This window comes from Pelophylax lessonae (assembly GCF_965119305.1).
Source record: "Pelophylax lessonae genome assembly, chromosome: 4".
Classification (NCBI taxonomy): Eukaryota; Metazoa; Chordata; class Amphibia; order Anura; family Ranidae; genus Pelophylax; species Pelophylax lessonae.
This window is the reverse complement of record NC_138771.1, coordinates 39,503,572-39,524,983: the sequence shown is the minus strand read 5'-3', so window position 1 is coordinate 39,524,983 and position 21,412 is coordinate 39,503,572.

The following is a 21,412-nucleotide window of genomic DNA, read 5'->3' as shown; positions in this document are numbered from 1 at the left end:
GCAATTACCAAAAGAGTGCTCAAATTTCTCATATCACTTGCAAGATTTGCAAATTGTATGACCAGCATTAGACAAGATGCCACTATATAATTATTTTACGCAATATTTAAAGCCCAGTTCCCAGGAAAGTAAAAATCCTCCCTTACAATGGAGCTGTCCCCACACTGCTAGGGTTAAAGAGGTTGTAAACCCACTTTTTTTAACATTTACCTATAGGTAAGTCTATATTATGGCTTACCTATCGGTGCTATAATATCTCCTAAACATGCAACGTTTAGGAGATATTTACAATGCATGCAGCCAATGACGTCATCGGCGCATGCGCTCTGAAGGAATGGCCACCCGTGCCGTTCCTTCAGAACCCTATGCCGTGACCGGAGGCTCCCGTGCGCATGCGCGGGAGTGATGTAACCGCGCCTCCGGCCAATCAGATGGCCGGAGGACGCGAACAAGGAAGCAGGGCAGCCGGACATGTCGGCCGCCCTGTTGCTGAGCGGGCGACATTGGCGGGGGCTTCGTTTTTAGGTAAGTATTTCATAATGAGCTAGTATGTGATGCATACTAGCTAATTATGCCTTTGTCTTTACAGATTTTTTTTTCTCGTTTTTTTTTCTGCATTTACTTCCTCTTTAAAGGAGATATATACATCCAAAGCTCATTTGGCTGTACTTCTCCTGTGGATCACAGGAGGAAAGTTCATTCTGCACACCTGTGACCTGTTTTCAGCAAACAGCGTTCTGAAGCCCGCTGTCTGACAGAGCCAGTCCAGGCTCGGGAAAGATCGCAACCATATGGTCGGTATCTGCCTACATGCCTGGCCTGAGACCTGGCTCAGCTTCTCAGCAAGCCCCACAGCCCAGAGCTCCAGTAAGCACTGGAGGGGCAGAGCAGAAAGCAGTGACTGATCATCTCCAGCTCTCTGCTGAGGGAGCTCTAAAAACTGAGCGATCGACGGCATTTGATTGCTCGGTTCTCAGCCTTAGACAGATGCAGCATCAGATTGATGCTACATCCACCTAGGTAAGTATGATTCTAAAATAAAGAAAAATTCCCATACTTCTCTTTTAACCAGTTACCGCAAAATGACGTAGGGCTACGTCACAAACTTTGCGGTGTTATACCGGGATGATGCCTCTAGCTAGAGGCACCATCCCAGTACCATGGTTTAGAGCCGACGGTCGGCTTTCCGTCGGTAACAACCGATGCGGCTCGGGAGCCGATCGAGAGCCGTGCGCGAGCTCTGAAACGCGTTGTGTCATCCCCAGTCTCTGGTGACGTCACGCAGCGTACGCTGCGTTCCAGCGTGGTCCTTGGCGCCCTACCGTACCTGCAACCCGGAAGACGGAGGATCCTCTGCACAGCGTCCTTCCGTCCACCCGGCAGCCACAAAGGTGTTCCATCCTCCAGGACCCCTGGGACAATATCCATCTCCTGACAGGGGCGTAACTACAGGGGTTGCAGGGGTTGCAATTGCAACTGGGCCCCATGCTCCAGGGGGGCCTGTGCGGCTCCCCTGTACACCTGGATAGGAGGGGCGGCAGGGGCAGTATGTAGAGAAATCGCTGTCCTTCTTTTTCCTCCTGTAGCTGCAGGAGGAAAATGGAGGAGATTGGTTCCTCTGTATGCTGCCCCTGCCACTCCTCCTATTCAGTTCACTTGTGTTCTGCTGTCTCTGGGCCCCTGTGTGCTCCCCTGGTCCCCCCCCCCCCGCCTTACTGTGCTTCCTCCCCTCTCCTGCCGGCTGCTGCAGGGGATGTGTCACAATAGAGAACCAGGAAGGGGGTCGGTAAATATGTAATTTACCATCTCCTTCCTTTTCTGAATGGACAGAGTCATAGTCAGTGATATTGTAAAAAAAATAAAATAAAATGATAAAAAATAATACAAAACAAAAAAACTACTGACACCAGTGGGTGAACTTCCAGGATTACAAAGGTCACACTTGCGATCGGGCCCTGGCATTCCACCACCGTGGGGAGGCACCAAGATGGCAGGAAGGGGGCCCACTGCAGAACTTGTGAAAGGGTCCCGCTGTAGGACCATAATAAAGGGCCCCGCAATGAGCGTAAAGGGCCCCAAGGTCAGTGGGAAGAGCCCCAGGCTTGAAGGGAAGTGCCCCCCAACCAGGGGTCTGGGGGGCCCTTCATGATTTCTTGCACCGGGGCCCTGAAGGTTCTAGTTACGCCTTTGTCTCCTGACATACCACCGGAGCATACAAGCCTAACTCTACTTCCATCTAGTGAGCTGTTAAATTGCCGCACTTAGAGGCACTCTGTTTAAGTCTAGGGGGCTGCAAAAAGCAGTTTTACTTACCAGATTCTTTGCTCTCCCAGCAGAGGGCGGTCTCTCCTCTCTTCTACACTCTGGCAGTGGACTGTCCCTTGGTGTCCTCATGTTCAGCACAGGGCCATGGGTCATCTCTATAATGTTAGAGGCCCTGTGACTGCCAGAGTGTAGGGTAGAAGAGGCTACAGGGACTGGTCTTCCAGCCTGGTGAGAGGTTCCCTTAATGAAGGACGGGTGTAGACCGTCCAACATCCACAGAAGGCTACAGAATGTTTACAGAGATGACACCATTGACAAGTCACCGATGACAAGACATTTTTCTTGTCAATGGTGTCATCCCTGTAAACATTCTGTAGCCTTTTGTGAACGTCAGACAGTCTGCAATTCTCCTTGGTCAAAAACTCAATAACAGCAAATTACTTCTGCTTGGAATCCATTATTTACCTGCAAAGAAGAAGAAGAAGAGTTACTCTACCAACATGTGTAATTTGGATGACCTATGTAGGTTACTAAAAAAGTTATGCATATCAAATCGAATGTGGAACAAGTCATTTTTAAGGGGCAGTATAGAGAAAAATATTGTTATTTTTGCAAAATTGACGCTCTTTTTTTGTTTATAGCGCAAAAAGTAAAAATCGCACAGGTTTATCAAATACCACCAAAAGAAAGCTCTGTTTGTGGGGAAAAAGGACGTCAAATTCGTTTAGGTACAGCTTTGCACGACCGCACAATTGTCCGTTAAAGTCACGCAGTGCCGAATCGCAAAATAGGCCCTGGTCAGGAAGGGGGTAAAATCTTCCGGGGCTTAAGTGGTTAAGAAAGCAGGACCTGGCACTGGTGTCTGGCAGGCTGCACAGATCACAAGACTAATTCAATCTAACAGGAAATCTCTAATCAGATAACATATATACATTTCAACTGTGTGTAGCACTGCCCCCTGCAGGGACTGCTGAATATCCACTCTGCCGGTCCCTGTGGTTACCAAAACACGGCTATAAGCAAATGCAATTTTTCCATTCCTCTTGGGTCACTTCAATAAACAGTCCATGGGTATTTGGTTGTTTTTGTTGTTTATTTTGTAATGGGGATAGGAGAAAGGAATAGTGGGATTCTCCAATTTAACTATTCACAATATCTGAGAACTTCTATCTTCTACTTCACTTGTAGGAGTGGAAGAGCCAGGCTGTTAATTCATCCTGCCACTTTAGATTAATGAGTTTAAGTCTCTTGCTTTCTCTCAATATAACTTGGTGGACAATATATTATCTTATCTTCAGGATACTCTCCCTAGCATCCTCTTTCTCTTCTGACAACTGTTCACTGACTATCCCATGAGTAGGGGTGGCCCTCCTCAGGTCAGGCCCCTTAACACAACTTCCTGTACTCGCGATACTGCAGCCACAGGGTCTCCAGTGTCTCTCCTCTCAGTCAACTTCTATGGACCTCTGGGTTCAGCTTCTCTCTACCACTCCACCAGCCCTCAGGACGATCTTCTGCGACCACATGGCACCTCTACAGAGGAGGACTCCGCTCTCCAATGAAGACCCTGAGCACACATGCTCCTGGCTTATATACAGTATCCCAACATGTACCAAGGCAGCCTGCCTTCTGTCAATCATCAGGACTGTATTAAAAGCCTATGCACCCATTTGTCAGGTTTCCTCCCACTGTCCAACATGCCTCCCTATTGGATCAGAGTGAAACACTCTCCAGACTGAATGAATCGCATACTGAGCACAATGAGCAGACCTTACTAACAGATCCTGCTCTCTGGTAGGCAGAGAGCAATAAAGATTTACCTGCAGCTCCTCTGGTAAGCAGACAGAGCTCAAAACTATACTCTCTACCTAGCACCTACCTAGGAGGGTGCTGCATGTGTATTTGCTTGCAAGTCAGATTCACAAAAAAGGATATTTGCATTATGGCCAAAAATAAAGAAAAAAGCAGTTAAAATAATACCTTAGCACAAAGTATGAACATATTAAAAAACAAATAAGTGCAGCGCTACATACTGTATATACTGTACATTCATCCACCCAAAATCATAAAAGTGCAAACAGTGTGTGCAGTGACTGTTGAAAAAGGGGTACAAAATAAATGTAAAGTTTGTAGACGAACCAAGACAGTAAGGCCCTGTTCACACCTGAGCGTTTTTAGGCTTGTAAAATGCTCATCTCTGAAGTCCCAAAGTGCCTAACAAGCAAAATCCCATTCATTTCAATGGCCCCTGTTTACATATGAGTGTTTTGTCGCCTGAAGCAAAATGCCTGAAGCTCAAAAAAGTACATGACCTCCTTTTTTTGGCAGATTACAATCGTTTTTGTTAGATGTCAATGCCTGCCTCCAAACACCTGGAAAAAACGCCTGAAAAAACGCCTGAAAACGATACGCTCAGGTGTGAATGGAGCCTTAAAGCAGAGTTCCACCCTGGGTATACTTTTTTAATAAAAATACCCCGGGGACAGTCAGGGCTAGTACATTCCACAATGGCTAGCCTCTGATCTGTCCCGGGCTGCACTTACCTTTTAGGAGAAATACTTACCTTGAAAAAGTATTGTCCAGCGCTGCCATCTCAGGTGTGGGCAGCTTGAAGCCAGCGCGATCCTCTTCTGCGTCCTCTTCCGTCTTCTTCGGTCCCACGATGCACTGCACCGGCAGGGCCGGACTGGGTATGAAAACCAGCCCTGGAAAAAATGACATACCAGCCCCATAGCATTGCATCATTATACCAGCGAAACGTCATTTTCAGCGCAACGTCCCTCCCCCTAATACAATGCTGATCCCCCCTCCCCTATAACAATGCTGATCCCCCCCCTCCCCCTAATACAATGCTGATCACCTGATCCACCCCTCCCCCTAATACAATGCTGACCCCCCTCCCCCTAATACAATGCTTTGGCCCCCTACCCCCTATACAATTTTGACCCCCCTCCCCCTAATACAATGCTGCCCCCCCCTCCCCCGAATACAATTCTGATCCCCCTCCCTTTAATAAAATGCTGATCCCTCCTCCCCCTAATACACTGCTCTGGGATCAGCATTGCATTTCTGGGGAGAAGGCCGGGGGGGGGGGGGGGCAGATCAGCATTGTATTAGGGGGGAGAAGGATCAGCATTGTATTAGGCAGATGGGGCCTGGGGGTCAACATTTTACTAGGGGGAGGGGGGTCAGCATTGTATAAGGGGGAGAAGGATCAACATTGTATTAGGGGCCCTATTACAATGCTAATTCTCCCCCCTCCAAATGCAATACACTCAGGTCCCCCCAAGCCCCTTTACTCTTACCTGGCTATCTAAAACAGAGCAGCTCCGCTCTGCTCAGTCAGTCAGTGTCTCAGACACAGTGATGCCTGCTGGCTGGAGCAGCCCATAGAGGACAGCCCATTTAGACAAGGCTGGAGTGCTCTCAGTGTCCGGAGTGAACTTATCCAGCCTCCAGGTCCAACTTAAGGTCCAATAGTGATAAAGGCAAGGTCTTCTTTATCAGTATACTAAATCCTCCTGCATAAGAGGAATAGGTTAATAGTGGCCCACCCAAGACTTTGGCTGAGGGTTCTATTAGTGGTAAGGTGAGTCTTCTGCAAGATACAAATATAAGTGTTGTAGTTTTTAAGGTAATTGAACACCAGAGATGTTTGATCCCAGCATTCAGCCCTCTTCCATGACACTTTAGTGCTACGAGCCATGGTGTGAAAGCATTAGGTAATTGAGGGGCTATCTGTGAAGGACCCCCTGCACCTGGCAAGGCATATTGACAGTGGCCCCAGTGGCCCCAGCACCCCACTCAAGCACACACTGCCTCCTGGATATTCAGAGATTTCAACAAAGTCCACATGGGTCCAACTATTATCCTTGAGCAAGATGTCCCAGCAAAAACATGTAGTCTCAAAAACATTCTCAAGGAAATCCACCCTAGCCCACCCTGTACCCCCCAATCCCCAAATTGAGAGTGCTTTGATTCCTGAATATTTAAAGGTATGACACCCATTGGGGGAATGAGCCGAGTTCAATGAAACAGATGAGGTGGAAGCAAGTTTCAACAGATAGAGTGAGAGTCCACAAAGTAAAGCACAGTCTATACAGAATAAAATGGATTGCAGTTCACACAGACTCTGAGGGCACATACTTGGTAGTTATATAATAATGGCAGTGGCTGCTGCGATGCTGGTGCGTATCCATGTTAGAGGGAAGGGAGAGATCGGACGCCACCGTTATGCGAGTGTGAAGGAGATCCGCTGCCACCGGTGTGCAGCCTCCGCCCGCCGGACATGACGTCATGCCGCTCACAGCGGCTGGCCGGCGGCTGCGTAAGAAAGAATCCATCGCTCGATTGAGTGCAGCGGGCTGGCAGTGCCGCAGCCACATCTCAAGGCGGCGGCGGCCCTAAGGCTGACGGCCTACCGGGAAATTTCCCGGTATCCCGATAGGCCAGTCCGGCCCTGTGCACCGGCCCCGCCGTCACTTCCGGTGCGCCCGCGGCATGCCCAGAAGCTGTTTAGAAGGGAATGAGGGGGGAAGACAGGGATTGAGGGGGGAGGACAGAGGAGAGCTGTAGTTGTCGTAGGCACATAAACTGACCATGATGTCAGGACTCAGCAGCCATGATAAACTGTAGTCAGTTTACAGAGGGGATGGCAGAACCAGTCAGGTTCAGCTAGGTTTTTTTTATATGATACAAGGGCCAAATGACACAGCACAGGCACTGTGCTGTTATTCATACTTTAAAGGAACCAGTCTAACTTTTTTTATTTATTTTTTTATTTTTTTATTTTTTTTAGGGTTACAAATGCTTTAAGTATTAAAGTGGTTGAAAACCTCAGACATGAAATATGAGCAAAGCATATCCCTCTATAGTGGAATATATATATTTTACTTTCTGCTATATAACATTCCTAATAAAAAAAAAAAAAAATGAAAAATCTATTTTTTTTTCCATTTTAGGCCAATTTGTATTCTGCTACATATGTTTGGTAAAAAAATCCCAATAAGTGTATAACTGGTTTGCGCAAAAGTTATCGCGTCTACAGGGGAAAGATTTTCAGTTTTGTTTATTTTATTCTTTTTACTAGTAATGGCGGCGATCATTTTTAGCGGGCTGCGACATTGCGGTGGGCAGATCGGACCCCTGACATTTTTTTACACTTTTGGGGGGACCAGTGACATTACTACAGTAATCAGTGCTAAAAATATGCACTGTTAATGTAATAATGACACTGGCAGGGAAGGGGTTAACACCAGGGGCAATCAAAGGGTTAAATGTGTCCCTAGGGGGTGCTTTCTAACTGCGGGGGGATGGGCTTGCTGCATGAACACAGAGACCTGTGTTCCTAAATAAGAGGATCCCTGTGTTCATAACTGACAGAACAGTGGTTTGCCCAGAGCAATCGCGGGTGCCTGGCGGTCCCGTCAAGGGGTGTACAGGTACGTCATTTTATGGGACAGAGCCGACCTGCAGCAGTAAAGCTACGGTGGCTGGTCGGCAAGCAGTTAAAGGGATTGTTTAGAAAAAAAAAAAATGTTATACTTACCTCCTCTGTGCAGTTGGTTTTGCAGTGGCCCGGATCCTCCTCTACTCAGGTCCCTCTTCAATGCTCCTGGCCCCTCCCCCCTGTTGAGTGCCCCCACAACAAGCAGCTTACTATGGGGGCACCCGAGCCGAGTCACAGCTCCCTGTGTCCATTCAGATACAGAGCCGCTACCCTGCCCTGCCCCCTTTCTCCCCTGATTGGCTGACTGACTTTAAATGACAGCAGCGGGCACCACGCTGTTGTCTCAGCCAATGAAGAGGGAAGTCCGGAGCAGCTGAGACACTCCTGCAACATCGCTGGATAAATATGGGTTTAAGGAAGTATTAGGGGGGCTGCTGCACACAGAAGATTTTTTTTTTTATCTTATTGCATAGAATGAATGAAGATAAAAAAATCCCTTTAACCACTTTAAGACCAGAAGGATTTGCCCCCTTCCTGACCAGGCCCTATTTTGCGATTTGGCACTGCGTTATTTTAACGGACAATTGCGCGCTCGTGTGATGTTGTACCCAAATAAAATTGACGTCCTTTTTTTCCCACAAATAGAGCTTTCTTTTGGTGGTATTTGATCATCTGTGTGATTTTTATTTTTTTGCGCTATAACCAAAAAAAAGGGGAACAATTTTGAAAAAAAAAAACAATATTTTTCACATTCTGCTATATGACATTCCCAAATTTTTTTTTAAAAAAATCTAAATTTTTTAAGGCCAATTTGTTTTCTGCTACATATTTTTGGTAAAAATAAATTGCAATAAGCGTATTTTGATTGGTTTGCGCAAAAGTTATTGCGTCTACTAACTACGGGAAAGATTTATGTAATTTTGTATTGTTTTTTTTTTACTAGTAATGGTGGCAATCAGCGATATTTTTTTGCGGGACTGCGACATTGCGGCGGACAGATCAGACCCCTAACTGACATTTTTGACACTTTTGAGGGGACCAGTAACATTACTACAGTAATCCATAGGCGTGCGCACAGGGTGTGCCAGGTGTTCCTGGGCACACCCTAATCACCCCATGTACATTAACATTATCATTTTTTGTGCTCGCAGGAAGATGGTAAAAAGCTCTCTCTTACTGGCTCTGCCATAAGAGGAGTCCTTAGGCACTTGCCTTTCAATGTGCCGGCAGGGAGATTAATGTGCTGGGGTCATATATATGTAGACACACAGAAACACGTGTGTATGAGCTTTGGGGTGCACACCCTAATTTAATAGGCTGCGCACACCTATGCAGTAATCAGTGCTAAAAATATGCACTGTTACTGTAATAATGACACTGGTAGGGAAGGGGTTAACCCTGTGGGTGATCAAGGGGATAAATGTGAGCCTAGGGGAGTGATTCGCACTGTATGGGGGAGGGGCTTTTGAAATGATCACAGAGACCTGTGATCCTATAGAGAAGGATCACAGGCACTCTGTGATCATTGCAGTGAGAAGAATGATTGGTTTTGTTTACAACAGCTGACCGTCCTTCTCTCTCAGCGGGGAACGATTGAGAGTGTCAGGCGGCAATCAGAGCCACCTGCCCGCTGCATCGGCTTCCCCACTGATGATCGGGGGCACGCGCCCTCAAGCTGCCTTCAGGCGAAGCGACATAGTCCTAAGTTGTTCTGTCTGTAGGAGCCACCTTGCCGCCGTATATATGACGTAAGCGGTCAGCAACTGCTTAAAGCGGAGTTCCACCCTAAAATTATACTTACCTTCATCTTCATGCCGGGGGTCACCTGAAAAACAAATGGATAATCGCAATTTTTTTTTTTTTTTTTTTTACTTACCCTGTTTAGAAGAAAATATACTTACCTTACTTCCTCTTCCTCCCCTCGGCGGCCACGGCGATTCGTCACTTCCTGGCATGCAATGATTCCTGGGAGCTGAACGTCATCGCTCCCAGGAATCAATGCGACCGCACCGGCCCCGACGTCAGTTCCGGTGCAGGCGCCGTCATACCTTGCTAAACAGCTTCTGGGCATGCCCAGAAGCTGGTCAGGGATGACGCTGCGGCACCGGAAGTGACGGCGGAGCCGGTGCAGTGCATCGTGGGACCGAAGAAGACGGAAGAAGACACAGAAGAGGATCTCGCTGGCTTCAAGCTGCCCACACCTGAGATGGCAGCGCTGGACAATACATTTTCAAGGTAAGTATTTCTCCTAAAAGGTAAGTGCAACCCGGGACAGATCAGAGGCTAGCCATTGTGGAATGTAGTAGCCCTGACTGTCCCGGGGGTATTTTTATTAAAAAAAAGCTTTCCCAGGGTAGGACTCCACTTTAAAGAGGAAGTAAACCCTCCTCTGCAACTTGTACCTATAGGTAAGCCTATGATAAGGCTTACCTATAGGTACTGTAAATATCTCCTACACATGTACCGTTTAGGAGATATTTACTTTGCATGCAGTCAGTGACACCACTGGCGCATGCACTCTGAAGGAACGGCACGAGCGGCGTTACCGTCAGCTCCTGCGCGCATGCACAGGAGTGACGTCATGGCGGCTCCAGCCAATCAGATGGCCGGATGCAGCTGCCCCAGAAGAAGGGCAACACAGCATGTCACCCATGAGAGAGGTGAGCGGTCGGCACTTCGGGGCTTCGTTCTAAGGTAAGTATTTTTATAATGTTTTTGTCTTTCAGGTGTTAATTTAAAAAAAAAAAAAATTCTGAGGTTTACAACCTCTTTAAATGACAGCAGCGGGAGCCAATGAGGAGGGGAGTCCCGAGCAGCTGAGACACTCCTGCACTCCGCTGGATAAATATGGGCTCAGGTAAGTATTGGGGGGGGCTACTGCACACAGAAATTTTTTTTTTTATCTTATTGCATAGAATGAATGAAGATTAACCACTTTACCGCTAAGTACTGGAATAGTACTGCGGCAAAGTGGCTCGTTCCCGTCTGACGACGTAGATCTACGTCGCCAGACTTCTCCCCTGTAGGCGGCGCTCGCGCGCCGCCGGAGGTGCGCTCCCACTGTTTTCATTCACAGCGGGAGTCGGGCCAGGGGAGGAGCAGCGGCGATCGCCGCTGCTCTGCCCCGATCGTCGGGGATCTAGTGTGGAGATCCGCCCGCCTGTGTAAACACAGCGGGCGGATCTCCTCAGTGACAGGGAGTGACAGATCGGAGTGTTCAGCATAGCTGGACATCCGATCTGTCCCTGTCTCACACAGTCACCTCCCCCCACACACGTCAGTAAGCACCAGGCATACATTAACCCCTCCCTCTCCAATAAAATTAACCCCTTCCCTGCCAGTGTCATTTTTACAGTAACAGTGCATATTTATAGCACTGATTACTGCAGTAATGTCACTGGTACCCCCAAAAGTGTCAAAAATGTTAGTCAAGGGTCCGATCTGTCCGCCGCAATGTCACAGTCCCGCAAAAAAAAAAATCGCAGATCGCCGCCATTACTCGTTAAAAAAAAACACACCAAAAATGACATAAATCTTTCCCTTTGTTAGTAAACGCAATAACTTTTGCGCAAACCAATCAAAATACGCTTATTGCGATTTTTTTTTACCAAACATGGGTAGCAGAAAACAAATTGGCCAAAAATTTAAAAAAAAATTGGTTTTTACATCTTTTTTGGGGGGAATTTCATATAAAAAAATGTGAAAAATATTGTTATTTTTTCAAAATAAACGCTCTTTTTTTGTTTATAGCGCAAAAAGTAAAAATCGCACAGGTGATCAAATACCACCAAAAGAAAGCTCTGTTTATGGGAAAAAAAGGACGTCAATTTCGTTTGGGTACGGCGTCGCACGACCGCGCAATTGTCAGTTAAAGTCGCACAGCGCCAAATCGCAAAAAGTGGCCCAGACGTAAGACAGCAAAATGCTCTAGTGGTAAAGTGGTTAAAAAAAAAAAAAACTTCTGCCTTTACAATCCCTTTAAATCCTTTTATTAGTAAGTGAGCTATGACTATGCACTAAAGAAGCATGAAATGCGTTAGATGGTGACGCCGCTCCCCTCTATTTGTGTTTTTGGACATGTTTTTATGGACTTGCGGAAATAAAGCTGATTTTATTAGACGTGCGGCCAACCAGAATTCTTTTTGCTCATTCATTACCGATAGATTGCAGATTTCATTTCAGTGCCTTCCATTTATAAACGGATCCCAGTAATATGCGGTTTAAATGTTTTCTTTTTCTTCCTATTTCTTTCGGGGTTTGCTGGCTGCACAGTACAAGTCTTCCACCGGTCTGAATGCCATAAAACGTATTTGTTATTGCTATAAGCATTGTTCTGTTTACATGTACAGATTATTTTAAAAGGACTGCGCAATATTTACTTGCCAGCGCCCCATACAACTTAGCGGAATGCCAAATTAAAACAAATACTAAAATACCATTCCGTTTATTTCCTTTACCAAATCTTCAAAGGCTTCTTTGGGCATAGCTTGTTTGTAATTTAAGACGTCGTCTCCTGAACGGGCCAGAGAGAGTACACTGTAATGTATTGCAGACGCCATACCAGAGGAAGACATGTGTTTTCATAGAATTCCACCTACAGGTAACTAGCGCTTGTAACATGAAATCACATTCACATTCACATATGTGAAGCATATTGGTATTGATCGCCGTCTGAACCAAAATAAGTACTTTTTTTTATTTAAAGCAGTATTAAACCCAACAGAAAACACTTTATTATTTTGCAACTTACTAATTCTGATGGCTGCATTCTTTCCCTTTTTTAGTATTTCTTTCTTTTATTTTCATCTGGTGATCTAGCCCAGTGTTTCTCAACCTTTTTTCAGTCAAGGCACCCTTTAACCACTTGCCGACCGCCGCAAGTACATATACTGCAGCGGTCAGCCCCGTGCAGGCAAAGTGACGTATGGGTACGTCACTCGCCTGCGAGCCAATAGGGGGCGAGCGCACGCGCTCCCGCCCCCGCTCGTTCACTGTGATCCCCGCGCGTGTGATCGGCGGACTTGATGTCCGCCGGTCACTCGCGATCGTCCGTTACAGAGGGAGAAAGGCAGGCGGCTAATGTAAACACAGCTGCCTGTCATTCTCCCTTGTGTAACAGCAGAGATCATACGATCCTGCTATGTAGGATCATATATCTCTGTAGTTACACAACAAGCCACATCTCTTCACAGCTAGAATCACGCCCCTAGGGACACACTTAACCCCTCCCCAATAAAGTTAACCCCTTCCCTGCCAGTGTCATTTTCACAGTAAAGCCCCGTACACACGTACCAAATGTCGGCCGAACGATCGGTGCTGTCCTGTCAGTTGAAAGGTGCTAAAGACTGCACACAAATTTTGTCGGCCAACAACAGCCGACTCCAGAAGTGATGCCATGTGATGGTTAACTGTGTTTTTTCTTTTCTGAGCATGCCCAGTCTTGCTCATCTGCTGTTAGTCGGCCGAATTCTGTAATGACTGGCGAACAATCGGCTGTTCTGGTGATGGCCAACAAAAATTTTAAAGGCTGCACACCCGATTCTGTTCGGCCGAAAAGTCGCAGTCGGTTGTCGGAAGCATCATACTAACAAGCCGACAATTGGCCGAATATTTACGGCCGACAATCGCTACGTGTGTACGGGCCTTTACGGTGCATATGTATAGCACTGATTACTGTACTAATGTCACTGGTACCCCCAAAAGTGTAAAAATGTCAGTCAAGGGTCCGATCTGTCCGCCGCAATGTCGCAGTCCCGCAAAAAAAAATCGCAGATCGCCGCCATTACTCGTTAAAAAAAAAACAATAAAAATGACAAAAATCTTTCCCTTAGTTAGTAAACGCAATAACTTTTGCGCAAACCAATCAAATACACTTATTGCAATTTTTTTCACCAAACATATGTAGCAGAAAACAAATTGGCCTAAAATGTTAAAAATTTTGATTTTTACATTTTTTTGGGGAATTTCATATAAAAAAATGTGAAAAATATTGTTATTTTTGCAAAATTGTCGCTCTTTTTTTGTTTATAGCGCATGATCAAAAAATTGCACAGGTGATCAAATATCACCAAAAGAAAGCTCTATTTGTGGGAAATAAAGGACATCAAATTCGTTAAGGTACAGCGTCACACGAGCGCACAATTGTCCGTTAAAGTCACACAGTGCCGAATCGCAAAATAGGGCCTGGTCAGGAAGGGGGTAAAATCTTCCGGGGCTTAAGTGGTTAAAATTATGGACAATCTCGAGGCACCCTCCAAAATTATGGATAGTCTTAAGGTGCCCCATTCTAAAATGTAAAAACTATTCTGATAGTTTTACATAATGCAGCGACATCAATAAATGTGGGACACCCAACTTTAAAGGTGATTTATTCTTCCAAAGCAAATATACTTTTGCAAACTGATACTGACTAGTATTCCAATGTTTCTCTTCTCCCTCAGTTTTTCTCCATCACTTAGCTAATGAGACCCCAAAGCTGATGGTGAGAGGCAAGGGTGGGTCAAACAAGGAGGATGTAGGAAATGGACATCCTCCTTATCAACTGATGATGTCATTGGTCGTTAGGAGGTTGGCAGCTAGAAGGTTGTGGCTTTGTGTAACTAAAAGGCAGGCTTTATCCACCAACTGGCTTGTATATAATTTTGGGGAAACTTTTAGGCATTCTGCCAAGGCACCCCTGAAGAAACCTCAAGGCACCCCCAGGGTGCCTGGGCACCCTGGTTGAAAAAGGCTGATCTAGCCGGTAAGCCTGTTGTTTTTCAAAAGCACAAGCTGTCCAATAGAATTGTATCTTTTTATAGTACAGTATATCAGTATATAGCAGTCTTGTGACTTCTATCAGTGTCTGGTAAAGCTTGTAGGAGGAGTTTTCATTCTCCTCTGACTGTCCTATGAGGCTCAAGGGCCCCTGACACTATGTCTGGACAGTGATGATTGGCCCTGTGCTGATCACATGCACTCTTCCAAGCAATACACACCAAACTGAGCATGTGCAGAGTGACTCTGAAGGTTCTGTCTTATCAGATGTATTGACAGTGGAAGAAGGGGATGATCAGAGAAGGATCAAACAGCCTTTTTTTTTTACAATGTGAAGGATTAACCCCTTAGTTAACCCCTTAAGACTTTAAAAACAATGATATTATAATGAAATGTATTTGGCAAAATAAAAAACAAAGAATACAGCTTTCAGTACTATGCAAAAATAAATCGCAAGGGGACTTAGCCGTACCAGATGTTAAAAATTATTGTAAGGCAATTATATTTTCTCCTGTAATAGAGTAGACAAAAGAAATAAATGAAAAAAAGATGGGTTGCACTAGAGAAAACCATGGGTGGTATACCGTTGGGTAAAGTAGTTTGGATTCCACCACAATTTAGAGAGTTAAGCCCCGTACACACTATCAGATTATCGAACGATCTGTCATCCATTTTTTGTGGCATGCTAGTCTGATGTGGAAAGTGAAGAGGTTATTTTCATACGAAATTTCCCGTACGACAGAATTCTACTTCAGAAGTGATGTCATGTATTGGATTGCTTTGTATGTGTTCTTTCGTCTCTGAGCATGCCTAGTCTTGCTCTTACGATTTTTTTCGGACGAAAACTGTACTAATTAAATGAAAATCGGACGTTGTGTTGACGTACGATAAAAATTTCATAGCCTGCACATCCAGATTTTGTCGTCCGAAAATCCGTAATCGGCTGTTGAAAACACCTTACTAACAATCCAAAAATCGTCAGATCGTTCGTCGGACGAAATTTTGCTTCCAATTTTCGTGTGTACGGGCCTTTAGATATGAACACACATATAATGACACAAGAAGTTTTGAAAAATTTGGATATAATTCACAAAAAATCAAATTGGAAATGTAATTTACCATTAATCCCATTAGGGGAAACAAGGTTCATCCCTCCCAGGATGGTAAGAGTATCCAAGGAGTGGATTAAAGATGATAACACAAGGTTGAAAGATGTAATAAAAGAAGGGGTCATATGCACATTGCAGGAGTTGAAGCACAAAAATGAAATGTTGTTGATTGATGATTGGCGGCATCTTCAGCTGAGGCACTTCGTTGAAAGGCTGCCACAGCCGATAAGATTGGAAGAGAATCTCTAAAGCCCCGTACACACGATAAGAAAATCTGTAGGGAAAATTCCTCAGACGACCGATCTGCCGATTTTCGGATTGTAAAGCCTAATACACACGCAACGATTATCGGCCGACCGATCGTCCGTCTTTTGTCCAGATTGTGTTTTGTTGGTTGGAATGGGCTCTAGACTGCACACAAATTTTCTCACCCAACAAAATTCTACTTCAGAAGTGATGTCATGTGTTGGTTTGCTTTCTTTGTGTTCTTTCTTCTCTGAGCATGCCCAGACTCATTAGATTTTTCCCTGTCGAAATCTGTACTGACTGCACGAAAATCGGCTGTGTTTTGACGGCAGACAAAAATTTTATAGCCTGCACACCAGATTTTTTTTCGTCCGAAAAGTCGGAGTCGGTTGTTGGAAGCATCATACTAACAAGCCGAAAATCGGCAGATCGGTCGTCGGACGAAAATTCCCTGCCAATTTTCGACGCGTGTGTACAAGGCTTTTGTATGGTGCTTTCGACAGCCGACTCCGACTTTTCGGCTGACAAAATCCTGATGTGCAGGCTATATAGTTTTTGTCGTCCATAATACAGAGTTCGATTTTTGTCTCATTAGTACAGATTTCGACGGAAAAAAAATCTTAAGAGCAAGACTAGGCATGCTCAGAGAAGAAAGAACACATGCAAAACAATCCAACACATGACATCACTTCTGAAGTAGAATTTCTGTCGTACGGGAAAATTTGTATGAAAATAACCTCTTCACTTTCCACATCAGACTAGCATGCCACAAAAAACAGACGACAGATCGTTCAATAATCTGATCGTGTGTACAGGGCTTGAGGCCCATTTTACACATGCTGTCTGTTTGTCCGTTTTTCATCCATCCGTTGACGGATGAAAAACGGACATCAATGCATCTCTATGTAAAAATGGATGACAATGGATGATCATCCGTTAACATCCGTTTTCAACCGCTTCCGTCAATGTCTGTTTTTTGGAACGGATGAATGCCCTATTTTTCATCCGTCAAAAAACGGATCGGACGAAAAACGGATGTAAACGGACAAACAGTCCGTTTTTCATCAGTTTTTGCATTGGTAGTGGATGTAAAAAAACTGATGAAAAACGGATGACAAATGGATGGAAAACTGATAGATTTTGACGTGACTGAACTGATGAACTGAACGCACCGTATGTATGAAAGGGGCCTTACTGTTAGAACAGCTGTGTAACTCTTCAAATACTAGACATGGTATAGCCCAGGTCTATAAGATTTTGTCAATGTTGGCAGGGCCAAGGATACCGCCATACATCGAAAAATGGGAAAAGGAATTGGACACCCAGCTGAATGATTAACAATTAAAGAAAATGTTAATAATGGTACATAATTCATCAGTAGATGTAAACTCTATAGAAATGAACTGTAAGTGTCTTGCCAGATTCTACATAACACCAGAGATAGTACATACATATCAAATAGGATAATCAAGAAATTGCTGGAAAGGTTATGAAACAATAGGACATTTGGCTCACATATGGTGGGATTGCTCCAAAATAAAGAGATATTGGAGAAAAGTATTGCTACAGATAAAGGAGATCACAGATATAGAAATTCAGAGAGATTCAATGGGTTTGTTTATTTAATAACACTGGGAAAACAACAGAGATGTATAGTAACTAAGTAGAACTACTTCACTACTGTACTGAAAGGCGGTATCTGTACTTTCCTAGAGTAGAATTTTTTTCTCATACTTCCACTTTTACTTCACTACATTTTTTCGATGATTTCAATACTTCTACTCCGATATTTTTTTTTTTTGTGCTGCATAGTTACTCGTTATTATTATAAAAATTAACCACTGCCGGAACAGTAGATGGCAGGTTTCATGAAGCTCAAAAAAATGTGTAGAATGTCATGTGTACTTTTGACTTTTGACTTTAACTTTAATAACTTTAACTTTAACTTTAATAAACTTTTGACTTCTTTCTTTAATAACTACATAACACAGTACTTGTACTTTTACTTTCAGTACTTGAGTAGCAAAATTTAAAGAAAAACTACTTGCAATACTTAAGTACAAAAAATGTTGAATACTTTAGTACTTCTACTCAAGTCACTTTTTGATCGAGCACTTCCACTTCTACTCAAGTCACTTTTTGATCGAGCACTTGTACTTTTACTCAAGTATTGGGTTTCGAGTACTTTATACAACTCTGGAAAACAATTAAAGAGTCCATGAACTCCATGATTCCACACTTAATGAACGCAGTGAAAAGTTTCATTCCAGGTGAATGGCAAAAACAAGAGTGTCCCACAGTAATGCCCCGTACACACGTGCAGATTATCTGAAGACTTTTGTCTTCAGATTTACCTTTTCTATGTAGTGCAAGGGCCTGCTGGATTGCATACAAATTGAAAGTGTTTAGGTTTGACCTCATATTATATGGTTTTGGTAAGTCTGCAGACAAAAGTCTTCAGATAATCTGCACGTGTGTACGGGGCATTAGGCTCCATGTACACTGCAACTTGTAAACGGACGTTTTTGAGCAGTTGGGCGTTTTTTTCAGAAGCCCCTGAACCCTCCTCTATGTTATTTTATCTGTCCATGTACACAGCATTGTTTACAGTCATTTAAAGGCAGTTGAGTTCAGTGTCGTTTTTTGGAAAGCAATTATTTGTGTTCAGGATGTTCAGAACCTGTGTTTACAGACGTTTCAAACGCAAAAACGTGACTGAACGCGAACGAACGCAACCGAAGGCGATCGCCCGCGTTTAGCGCTTGCGTTTTTCCATTTTAAAGGGGAATGATTTTTTGACCTCTAGAAACGGTTCTGAGTGCAAACGCCCGTTAAATGCCCCCTAAACGCCCCCTAAACGCGGCTGCAAACGCGACACAATGGACGTTTTAAACGTCCTTTAAATTCCAGCATTTAAAGGACTTTTTACAACGTCCCGTGTACATGTAGCCTTAGAGTGGTTGAGAAAAGTAGAAATTAGATATAAGATGGAACATTTGTGTCGTAGCGAGAGGGAGGAGAGTGATACATTGTCTATTATATGGGAAAGATTGATTGAATATAAAAAACAATACAATGTATGGAATTAATTGGAGTTTAGAAAATAAAAGGATGAGAACTAAGAGGTTTGAATGGAGGAAAGAAAGGGGAGGAGGGTCTGGGTGATGGGCGGTTGGGGCTGAGGGTTGGGAAGGGGATTTAGTATATTGCAAATTACTGATGATTAACAGTACTTTTTTATTTATATTTGCATATATGTATGATCGAAAATCAATAAATATATATAAAAAAAAAAAAGACATAAAAATACATGAAAGTGGGGCAGGGCATTCCTGTCTATGCTTGTGCTATGGTCAGTGCCCCAGGCTTCCATTTTCATGGTGGCTCCTTTCTCCTGCAGTATCCTTTGAAGTCGCCCTTGAATGCAGGGCTAGAGTTGTATCTCCGTACCCTCTGTGCTTCAATAAAAACTCCATAGTTATGCATACTAGGATAAAAAGATACTCCCCTGCTCTTCCCTCCTCTGCCACCCTCTCTTGTCCAAACTAACAGACTGGCTGGAGATGACACTGTCCACCCTTTACTATGCCCTGGCCAATCCCTGGGGAGGTGTGTCCAGAAGGTAGTCTGGGAGGTGGTAAATAACCTGAAGCCTTGGGGAGGTTGTCTTTTCCCATTCAGGAATGGATCTTTGAGCTTCAGAAGGCTGCCTGCCCCCATAAGCATTATTGTGTGTTGGACTTGTCTACTAGAGAACCAAGTCTGCAGATGCATCTGCATTGCAACTTGAGAGTATATGGTTCTGACTGATGCCCCACAACAGAACAGAACTTGAATCCAACTTGCTACCATTGGATGCCAGAGGGATTAACCCACGTGGTCCCCAGCTATTATCTTTTAAACTATTCTGAGGCAAGCTCAGGGTTCCCAGCTATGAGAGCAACACTGTGCTACCTTAACTGAGGGAAGAGCGTCCGCTGCTTAACTACTTGCCACCGGTAGGACATCACATGATGTCCTCAAATTGAAGTGTTTATACTGGGGTGATGCCTGCAGCTGTAATCATCATTCCAGTATCAAAACTATCAGCCAGAGATTCTCTTAAGGACCAGTCTTTTAAAGCCTCTCCTATGGAGATTTTTAGGTACCGTAGTTTGGCGCCGTTCCACGTGTGTATGCAGTTTTAGAGCCTGTCACATTGGGTATCTATTTACTCAGCGTGACATCATCTTTTATATTTTACCAAAAAATTGGGTATTATATTGTGTTCACTAAAATTAATCACTTGCCGACCGCCCGCTGCAGTTTTATTGCAACAGGCTGGTTCAGCTGCGTGAACTGACGTAGTACTACATCAGTCGCAAGCATGGCGCTAGGGGCCGAGCGCGGCGGTGGCACGCTCCCACTCTCACTAGGCAGTGGAAATGTCGATGCACAGGGTCGGTGGCCACGATTGCCGCTGGCCTCCCGCAATCGCTCCCCACTGAGAGAGAAGGACGGGCAGCTGTTGTAAACACAGCTGACCGTTCTTCTCTCTGGAATGATCACAGAGCTCCTGTGATTCTTCTATATAGGATCACAGGTCTCTATGGTAATTCAAAAGCCCATCCCCCCCTTAGTTAATAAACACTCCCATAGACTAGAAATTGAACAAAGTATGGCGCTCAACAGATAAATCACAATAATACTAATAATAATAAATCATAAGGTGAAATGTGCTCCAAAATAAATTAGAAATTCAAAAAAAAAAGTCTCTAGTGTTCCAATTACCAAGGTGTTAAGCCAAATAACAGTAATCAATGGAAAATCACAGACTTGATAGGAGTGAATTTCTCAAAGCCTCCACCTCCACACGTGGATTACTGCCCCATATAAAGATTTCACCTTATGATTTATTATTATTAGTATTATTGTGATTTATCTGTTGAGCGCCATACTTTGTTCAATTTCTAGTTTATCACGTTATCACTAGAGTTGAGCGGACACCTGGATACCTGGATGTCCGTGTTCGGCGGGTTCGGCCCAACTTTAAAAAAAAGTCCGGGTCCGTGTCCCGGACTTTTGCCGAACTTTTCCCGGACACCGAACCCCATTGAAGTCAATGGGGACCCGAACTTTCAGGCACTAAAATGGCTCTAAAACACCAATGGAAAGGGCTAGAGTGCTGCAAATGGCAGCAAAATGTAGTTAAGAGCATGGCAAGTGCTCTGCAAACAAATGTGGATAGGGAAATAACTTAAAACAACAAAAAAAAAACAGAAAAATAAAACAATGTTCTTCATCTCTGAAGGACGAGGCCCATATGGAGTAGGAGGGAGGTTGAGGTGGTGGTGGATGTGGCGGTCTCATAGGCGTGCGCACAGGGTGTGCCGGATGTGCCGCACACCCTAATCACCTAGGGCACATAGCATTATCGCTCAGTTTGCCAGTGAGGAGATGGGAAAGATCTCCCTCGGACCTGCTCTGCTCTATTTCTCTTTGCCAGCAGGGAGAGTAATGTATCGGGGCCATGTACATGTAGGCAAACACATGCATGTGTATTTAAACTTTGGGGTGCACACCCTAATGCAATAGGCTGCGCACACCT